Raw genomic sequence first — 11415 nt, 5'->3', positions numbered from 1 at the left:
TTTTTTTTTTTTTTTTTTTTTTTTTTTTTTTTTTTTTTTTTTTTTTTTTGGTTCTTTATGTGATTCCCTTGTGAAGGCTGGAATTGCCAAAATGATCAAATTTGTTTTTACTGCGGTGTTCGTTCATGGGGATATCAATGACATTGACTGTATTTAGATACAATGAACTTCCATGTTGCTGGGTCATAGTGTTGAGTCTAATGCAAGAATGCGTGCTTGATTGGGACTTATCCAAGAGATTTTTGTCATGATGTTGGCTCATATTAGGTTGTGTCATTTGATGATACAGGGGTTCTCTTTCATCTGCCTTGGGATAAGGGAGGGGCTCTTTGGTATTCATCCTTCTGTCCTGTCTAGAATATTTGGTTTAGACTAGAAAATTTTCTGAAGCAGTGCAAGTCTTTGGAGAGGTGTGTTCTTTAGTTAGACAGTGTCCTCGTTAGGTTTCCTTCTCTGAGGAGTTTTATTACGGGCGCTTTTTGTTGAGTGATTTACTTCTTTTTTATTTGTTATTTTTAAAGAGAAACAAGGACATTTCATTAACGAATGAAGTTAGAAAAGGAGATAGGACTCCTAACCATCATTTGTGGATTATATTGTCTATTTTGTCTTGATCCTCATTTTGGTCAACAGGCAGTCGAAGCTTTTACTCGAGGGGGTTTTTCCCTCTTTCTTTAAAAACACTGACGTAATATGGCTACAACTTTGTTAGTACTTCTTTTCATTTAAATGAAAAGTTTTTTTTTTTCTTTTTTTTAAAGAGTAGGTAAAATTTAGATGTGAACAAGAAAAAATTACCCAATATTGAAGTCGAGATCATCGTCATTATTGTCTTAAGTTTTTGGTGGTTGACATTCTTTTTCATTCTATTAAAGTTTAAATGAGAAACTAGGATAATAAGTATTAAAACACAAGGGAGAACCCTTTTTCCCCCTTAAATTGCAAAAACAGGGTAGAGTCCGTGGTAAAATAACAGAGTAGAATCGGAGATAGAAAAATCCTTTTTATTCAATTCTACCTTTTTATCTCTGTTTTGTTTAGAAAAAAGAGAAGGATAAAAGGAACGAGTGAAAGAAAGAAGATGAAAAAGTAGGGCACAACAATTAAATTACAAAAAACGAGAGAGATTTGAAAATCAAAGAGCAATGCAGAGAGAGAAATCTGAGAGAAAAATCAGTTTTATGTCAAAACCTTCAGTTCATGTTCTTGAAGATATCAGCGTTAGTTATGGAGGATGCAAAGTTTGTATATTTGGAGGAGCATCATCTCCTGGTTATGCCTTCACTAAGTTATTTTTTTTCTGGATGAGAAACAGAATTTAAGTCGTTTTTGTTTGAAATATCTTATCTGCACTCAGCTCATGCCACTTTTCACAATGGTGATTGCCTCTCCATCTTCTGATCGAATATTTGTAGTATCATTTGTGCATTCTTTTAATCTTGTGTGATATTGTTTTTTACTTGTATATTTGGCTCAGTTCTTCAGTCACGAATCAGCAATAAGTTTCTTGTTCTTATGTAGTGGACATGAAGTCTTGTCAAAATTATGTCGATGAAGAAGCGTGATAAAACTTGGTCCTTTCTGAGGTCTAAATTATCTACCTTTGCCATGCGATGAAGGGTTGCATGTTGCAGCTGCATGCTTTTCAGCGCACTCTGTCATGCTCCAAATCTCCCAACTAAAGTTGGTCGAGGTAATTCATTTTTTTTTATTGGTACTGATGCCTCGTACTCAAGCAATGGTTTTAAATATGAACGATGGATACAGACATGGTTTGTTAGCAAGTCTTTATGGGGGATACTGGAACTGACTTCAACATCCTGATTGTAGACGACCACCCAATAAAATAAATTGAGTGATAATATTGAGCTTCTTTATGAACGTGTTTTATATCTTTCAATTGACAAGTCAGTAAAACACTTGGTAGGGAGAGGATAGGAGTGTTATTTCTAGCTGGTCTGTCCATGAGGTGGTTGGTCTTGCGATCATTGAAAACTATTTTATCCTCTTGTAAATTTCAAATTTTCATCTTTTTATAATTAAATCACCGTGGTAGAAGTATTTATATCATTATAAAACTTGTTTGGATATTTTATGTCTCATCCTATTCTGTCACAAAATTGTCGCAGTCCAAGTAGAATCCGGTCTTCATTTTTCTTACATGGAAAATTGTTATTATTTGCTATTGGCAAATTGTTAGTATTTGATATTGGCAAATTGTTAGTATTTGCTATTGGCAAATTGTTGGAGCAATTATATCTCGAATGAAATGTACATGAAAATTCATGCTTTTCTTGTGAATATTGCTGAATATTGCTTGATGGCGCTGGGTAATATTGTGAAGAGTGATACATCGTTGGTTTCATAAATTGTGAGCATTAATGAAATTTCTTTGTGTTTTCAGGCTATTGATTATGATTGTTGGTAGAGGCCGGATGACTGTTACACGGCAGACAATTTTGCCATTCCAGTGATGAATTTCTGACCTTGTTCATTCTTATAGATATCTCTATATTGCAGATGAGTCTCTCCTCTTAGATACTGTAAAGTCAATTTTTGTTTTGCTTACACGATCCTTGGATATTGATTTTTTGTACAAACATGTTTGATTTGTTATTCAATAAAAGATAAAATGAGTATGCTGACCAACCTTGGGAGTGATGCCATCGTTGATATTTACGAAAAATAATTGCCAAGATTCATCCACCCCTCCACAAAAAAAGGAGGATAAATTCCGAGCATCTGATTTTACATTGACCACTAGTTCCATAATCGCATTATACACATTTTTGAACATTCAGAACATGCACATTGTGAGCGGGCAACGTTTTGATTTTTTTTTTTGGCGTCTTCATCATTGTTCTTCTATCGGGGGACTAGTTTGAAGCTCCTTGTTGGGTTCTCCTCAGAAGTTTGTTTCAAGTAAAAGAACTTAAATACTTGTCAATCTTCATGGAAAAACAGTTCAGGAGTATAAAGCCTAGAACTTGTGTTATTGAGACGATTGTGCTCTTTTTGACAAACTTTCAGATACTTGTGGACGCATGTGATGAAGCTTAGCTTCCAAACAATTATTTTTATCATTAGCAATCTTAGACACACTCGAAAGAGTTGAAATTTATTAGTTTATTTACCATGTGGGATATTAGTTTGAGAAGCATTAAGTTGCAGCTATATTTTTAGTGGATTCTTCTTTTTATGGTTTCTTACCATCGCAGGAATTGATACCCAAAGTGGAACCTTCGCCGCTGAGAGAGCTGGGGTTGGCTTTTGGCTCTCTGGTATGACTTCTCTTCCCTTCAAACCCCAATCCATTCATTTCTTTGGTCTCGGTCTGGTCCTTTTTCAAACATTTCATCTGTTGGGCGTTGTATCAATAATCCTTAATTAATTGGCATCATCATGGTCAAATTTTTTATTAATTTATGGGAACATCAATCAACAAAGTCCTGATTAATGGTAACATTGTCATGGCAAGGGAAATTTGCTTGGATACGACCAAAATTTCTGTCAATATTTTAAAAACGGAAGGGTTAGGCATAAATATATGAGAGCAATATATTTTTTCCAAAAATAATGATGAAATATGAATATTAGAATCTGACCTTACAATTGTTGGAACTAAATGTGTGTATATTAGAAATGTTAACCATACAAACAATGACCTGCAAGTTATTTTCAGCATTGCCCCTTTATTATATATCTTCACAACGACATTTCCATTATTTGGGAATTTTACATTTACGGATATTTAACTATCTAATAACGGTATAGCCGCCAATGTATTTGGGAGTCCGGTGATGATGAGTCTGATGTGACTTGTCAAGAAATTCTAGTCAAGACACAAAAATGTTCAGAATTGTGCTCATCATGAAGCATAGTAACGGACCGACGGCCATGCAGCAATGACTTGTGGATTTGTGCAGTTCTGTCTACCACGATTGTCATTCACATCTTTTACCTTATTAAATTTTTAAGCATTGCAAAAGCCTGGAAACTTATGTTACAAATGATTGCCATGGGAACTATAAACATCTGTCCCCTTCCCAATTAAATTGGAGATTATGACGTCAATTTGGTGTAAGGTGGGTTAGAAATTTGGGAAAGAATTTCATTTTCTAAGTTATATCCAAATTCTAAGCTTTGGTGAAGTCTTCATTGAACTAAAGTACATCATTTATATCTCAACGTTCTTTTCAAGTGACATTCAAGGAACCAAAATTTTAAAATCCACTAAAAACAGGGTTTTGTTGCTGTCTTATATCCACTTTCTTTTGTCTTGTTGGTTTGAATTTATTGCACTATGTACTTTCGCTTGTGGCCTGAAATTTTGTAGAGTTGGAAGTTAGATTATGTAGTTTATTTTCATGTTGCAAGCTAAAGAAATGGCGCTCGTTTTAAAAACAAAAACCTCGATAAAACTTCCTAGGCCTCCACATGGAACTCAGATCTCAAGAAATGTAAACTTGTGGTTTAGGACAGAAGCCCAAATGGTTATTCAGGCCTTTGGTTTGTTGGCACCTCTCCTTTGCTTCGTCCGAGAAATTTTTGATTTTGGTGATTACTTTCTACTTTTCGTACAGGCTTTGCAAATTGGCTCTGTTGCTGTGGCTGTGGCTGTGGCTGTGGCTGTGGCCTTGGTTTGTGTACCTTAAGGTTGTCTCATTTCTATATCTAGTAGATATGTGCTTGTGTTCTTTATGAACCCTTGTGCTTTATATTGTTAGGAGTTGCTTTGAATACAACCTCTTTACTTGCATTGAGATCAAGAAAAAAAAAAAAAAAAAATAGCATTAACATATAATTAATATAAGTATCATTTTTCTAGATGCATTAATTTTTTTTTTTTTTAATAATTGAAGGGTTTGATATATATCTTATTTGTCATCATCAAATCTTGAAATTATGATATAGTATGTGAAACTTTGCTGATTTAGTAGTTAACTTGTATTTGAACCTTTTGGTTATAAATACTCTATCGTGATGTGATTGGATGCTCTTACACAAAATTAGGAGTGTGATGAATGACTTATAAATACCCTATATTGACATGATTGAAGGCTCTTGCAAAAAATTAGGAGTGTGATGAATGACTTGCTTAACTCGAGTTGCAATATGACTATCCTTCGTACGAAGGACCTTGTTCAGTGAAATAAATTACGTATTTAAAGAAGTATTTTGTTAATAGATTTCTTTAGATATTGGATTATGTTTTATGTAATTCTATTTTGAAGAATTGGTTTATGTTTTATGTGATTCTATTTTGTTGATGATAACAAGAAAAGTAATAGATGTTATAGGTCATTGGGATACTATGATTTATTTTGTTTTTATTTTTTTGGTTTACTCAATAGTGTTATTAAGGTAGTGAAACTTTAATGATCATTGACATTTGTAATATGAAATTTTACTCGGGGAAAAAAAGTTCTATACTAATGGATCCGATTCTTTAATCATGATTTTCAATGTACAAGTTCTTGTAGTACTTGATCTACTCTTTATAGATAAGTTTGGATTTGCGATTCCAAATAAACATCTTGTAGTACATGATCAGTTTACAAGATCTAGATCCATTTTTATTAGATAGAAAAATTTATGTAAAATGAACATCCAAAAGTCGGAAAAAATTTATGTGTAAAGCATTAACCATCAATAAATTTTAAAACATTATTGGATTCTATAAGATAAATTTATTTCGATTTAAGATTTACTTATGACTTAAGAGTCTAAAAGAGATCAATTATGGAGGTAGGACAAATAACATGCCTAGAATTATACGTAGTATTTAAATTTATATTCAAATTTAGGTTAGTAATATTAGATTTTAAGCTTTTTGGAGTTACGGTCGAACATTTTAATTATATTTTTCTATATAAGACACCTAAGAATTTCTTGTAGCGGTTATTAGCCGATTTACAAACCAAAGAATTTGATTAGTTCCAAACCTTCTCGATTAAATTAGATTCCTTTTGAGCATCTCAATCTCAACCTTTTAAGATATGGTTAGTTGTACATTCCATGGGAGCCATAGGAACATATGCTCCTTGTGATTCTTATTCTTGGTTTTTGAGGAATCATGTACCAAAAAAATAAGGGTAATTGTGATTTAAATGGTTATGAAACACGGATTAATAAATATGTAAAATGAGTTTGATTTACCATCTCACCCCGTCAAATAATACAAGTTCATCTAACAACATGACCTATAATTTATATAAGGGTAGTCTCGAACTTAGGACTCATGCATACCAATGTACTACACCTTATATCTTTGTTGTCACGATCTTCTTTTACGAGAAGCACAAAAATTAAACTTATTTTAAAGTTAAAAAATATGTCGAGTGGGAACTCAAACTTTCGGTCTCTTGATATACGTGTCGTCGCAAGTTGAGTTGTTGTATTTCAGAGAAAGAAATGTAGTCGGTTTATGAATTTTCTATTTTTATGCTTCTAATTTGATGTTTTTAAGTTTACTATCGTTCTTGATTAAATACTTTTTTCTTAGCCTAATCTATAATTGCTTAATAAAGTTTTGAATTTTCTCTGTTTGTAATAATTTTGATTCTTAATCTAACAACTTTCTGGATTTATTACATTAAGATATTTAGAATTTCGAGACCAAAGATTTGTACATATGGGTTAAGGTGAATATTGCTTCTTTGGCTGCCCTTTATCAACCCTTAGAATAAAAATATTACTTGACAACTCAGTTGAATCACAACATATCTAACTTAAAGATTACTCGTGGCATCCAAACTTGCCCAACCTATACAAGGGGCTTGGAGATTGAGGCTTTTACAGAGGAAATACAGTAGAATAAGGTTGGATTTAAAAAAGAAAATAGGATTAGATAACAATTATATTATGAAACTAGTTCGTTAAAATTTTTGTTAATCTCGTTAGACCTAAACTAATATAGCCGCAAAAAGGGGCCGATAATGCTTCGAAAAAATGGGAGAGGAAAGAAGCCGGTTTATCAAGATTTAGGAGAAAAGCAGCTTTACTGAAGTTTAAGAACTAAATTTTTCTGGTTAGGCAGCTTCTACGAGTTATAGACTTAGACATGAATGATTCTTAGCCACTAGTTTGGGAATGAAAGTAATTAGTCTACATCTTCCGCCAAAAATGTGTCATTTTTCTCCAAAGGGCAACCTCTTGGCCCTACCAAGCTAAGTGGATTAGGCTTCCACATGGAGCATCCCATTAATATTGGACACCAAAATAAGCATCTCTTCATATACTTACCTCTTAAGAGTCCAAAAGTCATATCAATGTTTTAGGGGACATCTTATGTGCAATTGATTGTGGTGGGAAGAAATCTTTGTCCTCGTTCATTTCTCTTCCTTCATCGATAAAACTCTAATCTTCCTCATACTCGTTGATGTTAGAATCGTACAACAACGCACACACTTGATTTAGATGAACACAAAGAACATGATAGAGAAAATGCAAAGAGAATATTGGCTAAAGGTTTTGTATTGATGACTTTAGGTATGTACGACAAGAGAGAATATAGAGAATACACATTTTCAAACTCTCCCCTCATTAATATATATATATAGCTTTTAGTTTTACTATGCATAACCGTTGACTGAGTTATAAATAAGCCGCCGGCTTCATAACCTACCAATTGAATCATCTCTAGTTTTTTAACTCTAAGATGATGGGTTAGGAAAATTTCAACTTTTTTTTTAAATATTTTTTCATTTTCATTTCCATTATGTCTAGGTTTTGTTTAGAAAGAGAAATGTGTAAGGTATAAAAAGTGATGTTTTTGCTAGATTTGTCTGACGTTTCATTTAACTGTTATCAGTATCTTCAAAACCTTTGACCCAATTGTTCTTTGTTTACTATCATTGGTTGGTTATCGTTGACTATGACAATTTCAGTAAACCATCACACTTCATCGCCTATTTCACCTCAGTTGTGACTAATTTAAAGTTCTTGGTTGTTTATTTTGAGGTTATCTCCACTATTTCCGTTGTCGCTACTAGTCAAACCATGATAAGATTTTGGGTTATTCTGTTCTTCATTTTTCGGTTAGCTTCCTTTCTTCTCATCTTTGATTTACCATTGTTGTTATCGAAAGATACATGTCTAGGAGCAAGGAGAAAGCATTGTGAACTGTACGTACTAGTAAGAGTTTCGATATGATCTAATTATGTTGGATTTGGTTTAGTCTTCTCTAGCTTTAGGATTATTTTGATCTACATATTCCAGAGGGTGTCCAAAGGTTTTCGTGAAATATAGAGAAAAACAACCTGTTATTTCTACATCCTAAACTTCTTTGAGATAAGCCTAGTCCGAATGTGGAATGTGAATAAATAACGTGACACACGAACGTCTACTATTTTGCATAAGCCTGATTTATATAAATGATCAAGAATGAAATATTATAGCATGTTATATGAGATTATTATGCAAGTTGTAAGTAAAAATATGTTTAAATGATTGTATATAATTCGTCACTATGTGCATGGTTAAATGCCTCTTCATATTCACGTTAATTTATAACACAGGAATATTAAAAGGTCACCAAGTGGTATTTCTAGATTGACAGGATCCACGTTGTATCTTAGTAGCTAGCATTATCAGATTACTATGTGCAGACTATTAGAGGGTTTCCAATTAACCTCTAGTAGTAAACTATCTCGATTGACAGAGTCCGGCACATGGTCGCTCCTCTCGTTTTAGGTTATCAGGTTACTTTGTGGAGAATATTAAAGTGTCATTAACAATTCTTCCGTAATAAATTGTTGGTTCACATTTTATCTCAATAATTCGCTGAACTATGAGGTTACACCCCATATGTTCGGTATGATTCTCATGTGGTAACATGGTGTTAACCCATTACATGCCTAGATTGATTAAGGCTAATACCGGTTTAGATTGATTAGGCCAAATAAAAATCCATAACGGAAACTTTTAAAATTATGCACTCACAAAATAATTTTAGATCAAATTCAATGGTTCGGTTTTTAATTTTTTTCAATCCAAATAACCTTAATAAATAATAAACCCGACCCTAGATTGGTTTAAGTTATTCGGATCATGTGTTCAACTTTTTTAATGAAGTAAAATGTCCGTTCTTAAAATATATATTTATTTATTTTTAAATGTTGGTTAAATTTTTTTTAAATATTTAGTTGTAGAGAACCTTCGTAAACTAACTTAATCTATAAAAATTTCGTTTATTTGAACGTAACTCAACTCAAATTAGTTTGTAACCTAACTCAAATTGTACGGGTTGAGTTGAGTTGAGATGCTCGGATTTTTAATACCACTAAATTAATTATATAATAATTGAAATAAAATGACACTAATTATAAAATAATTAAAACATAATGATATTAATTATAAAATAATTAAAATAAAATAATAGTAAATGAGGGAATTAAATAAGAGTTTTGCATCTCAAAAATATGTATAAAATATATATAGTGTAACGGCTCAGGCTCATCGGTTCACCATGATTTAGGTAATCTAGCATATATAGTGTACAGCTCAAACTGCGAGCAAATATTGTCCTCTTTAGGCTTTCCCTTGAGGCGTGAAAGATTTCCACACTTTTATAATTGGTGTTTCGTTCTCCTCCCCAACTAATGTGAGATATCACAATCCACCCCCTTTAGGGTTCAGCAAGGCTCAGTGTCCTCGTTGACATTCGTTCCTTTCTCCAATCGATGTGGGACCTCCACCAAATCAATCCACTTCAGGGTCCAACGTCCTTACTGGTACACTGCCTTTTGTGTACCCCCTTCAGAGATTAGCCTCCTCGCTGACACATAGCCCGATGTCTGGTTCTGATACCATTTGTAACGGCTCAGGCCTACCGCTAGTAGATATTGACCTCTTTGGGCTTTCCCTTTCGGGCTTCCCCTCAAGACTTTAAAATGCATTTGATAGGGAAATATTTTCACACTCTTATAAAGGGTGTTTCGTTTTCCTCTCCAATCAATATGGGATATCACATATAAACTCTATCACACGAGACATATCATTACAAAAGCTTAGTTACCAACTCTCTAAAAACCTCCATAAAGTCATAATCACGTTAGAGAGACTCCTATGCTCAATATTATGCGGACCATTGACTCCGATATAAGTTCATTGCTAGAAGATAGTTGAAGATCCTTTGAATAGTCTCCACATAATAACCTGATGACACTAAGTATCACATGTATTCAGTGGACCTATATATTCAATCTGTTTAATATAAACATAGACCATGTTTTTCGAGAAAACTCACTATTAAAGGTTAACAAATGACCTTTAATATCCTCGACAATATATAATCGTAGTGGGAGTGACCCATCTGCTTCAACCAGCTACCGTGATGTTATGTGGACCCTGCTCACCGAAGATAATTTTCTTATTAGAGATTAGTTAAATAACTCTAACAACTCCCACGTAATAACCTATAACAAAGCTTATAAACGTGTATCATAGCTAAGATATCGTAAATTACATATCCAAACAATTAGTCAAATTACATTTTACGCATATGCTTAACAATTAGTCAAATTAAATTTATCTTGCCAGTCAAAGTTTTAAATGAAGATCCAAACAACTACTTGTTCTGATTATGTAATAAAACTCTACATTAATTATTTAATTTTTAATAATAATTTTGATTATTTTATGTACAATTTAATATTATTATGTTGTATGAAAAATCCAATGTTACTAATGTAATCTTTAACGTATGTGATTGACATATATGAGTATCATGTTCAAGTAATAATGCCATGTTGCAATGACTAGTCCTCCAAGACACTCTCACACAGACAACAATATAGTATACAGTAGCGTTGTGACATGAAACAAAAAATGAAGATGGAACTTGAAATCAACCCTTTGAGAACTTGTAACCGCCCCAAGCTCGCTGCTAGCATATATTGTTTTCTTTGGGCTTTCCCTTTCAGACTTTCCCTCCTTTCCGAGCTTCCTCTCAAGGTTTTTAAGATGCATCTACTAGGGAGAGGTTAGGTTTTTCACTTATAAAGAATGTTTCGTTCCCCTCTCCGATCGACGTGGGATCTCACAATCCACCCTCTCCTCTTTGGAGCTCAACGTTCTCGATAGCACTCGTTCTCCTCTTCAATTGATGTGGAATCTCATAATCCACTCCCTTTGGGGCTCAGCGTCCTCGCTGACACACTACTCGGTGTTTGGCTCTGATACTATTTGTAACAGCTCAAGTCTACCATTAGAAGATATTATCCTTTCTGACTTTTCCCTTTTGGACTTCCCCTCAAGTTTTTTTTTTTAAACTGGTATGGTAGAGAGAAGTTTTCACACCCTTATAAAAAATGTTTCGTTCATCTCTCCAACCGATTTGGGATCTCATAATCCACCATCCTCCCGAATCGATGCTGAATCTTACAGACACTTCTTTCCCTCTCCAATCGATGT

At 33.5% G+C, this 11415-nt stretch overlaps 1 protein-coding gene and 1 long non-coding RNA gene across 7 annotated transcripts in view; both read left to right on the top strand.

Moving 5' to 3' along the window:
- The window catches only part of LOC111493924 (histone-lysine N-methyltransferase ATXR7), a 17487-nt gene extending 12724 nt beyond the window's left edge, over nt 1-4763 (top strand). For 4 of the 6 annotated variants that reach the window (XM_023143845.1, XM_023143846.1, XM_023143844.1 and 1 more), the window contains 2 exons: nt 1522-1693; nt 2405-4763. The gene's annotated coding sequence lies outside the window, so the exon portion shown is untranslated. The remainder of the gene's footprint in view (nt 1-1521; nt 1694-2404) is intronic. The other 2 variants (XM_023143843.1, XM_023143842.1) reach the window with 2 other exon arrangements.
- Nucleotides 4764-4904: 141 nt separating this feature from the next.
- LOC111494039 lies at nt 4905-5415 on the top strand. The gene is made up of 2 exons (XR_002720104.1): nt 4905-5161; nt 5199-5415. It is a non-coding gene; the product is annotated as an uncharacterized LOC111494039 (long non-coding RNA).
- The last annotated feature ends 6000 nt before the right edge of the window (nt 5416-11415 follow it).

Source organism: Cucurbita maxima, unplaced genomic scaffold (genome assembly GCF_002738345.1).
Source record: "Cucurbita maxima cultivar Rimu unplaced genomic scaffold, Cmax_1.0 Cma_Scf00019, whole genome shotgun sequence".
NCBI classification, from domain to species: domain Eukaryota; kingdom Viridiplantae; phylum Streptophyta; class Magnoliopsida; order Cucurbitales; family Cucurbitaceae; genus Cucurbita; species Cucurbita maxima.
Note: the sequence above shows the minus strand (reverse complement) of the source record. Positions and strands in the feature narration are given on the sequence as shown.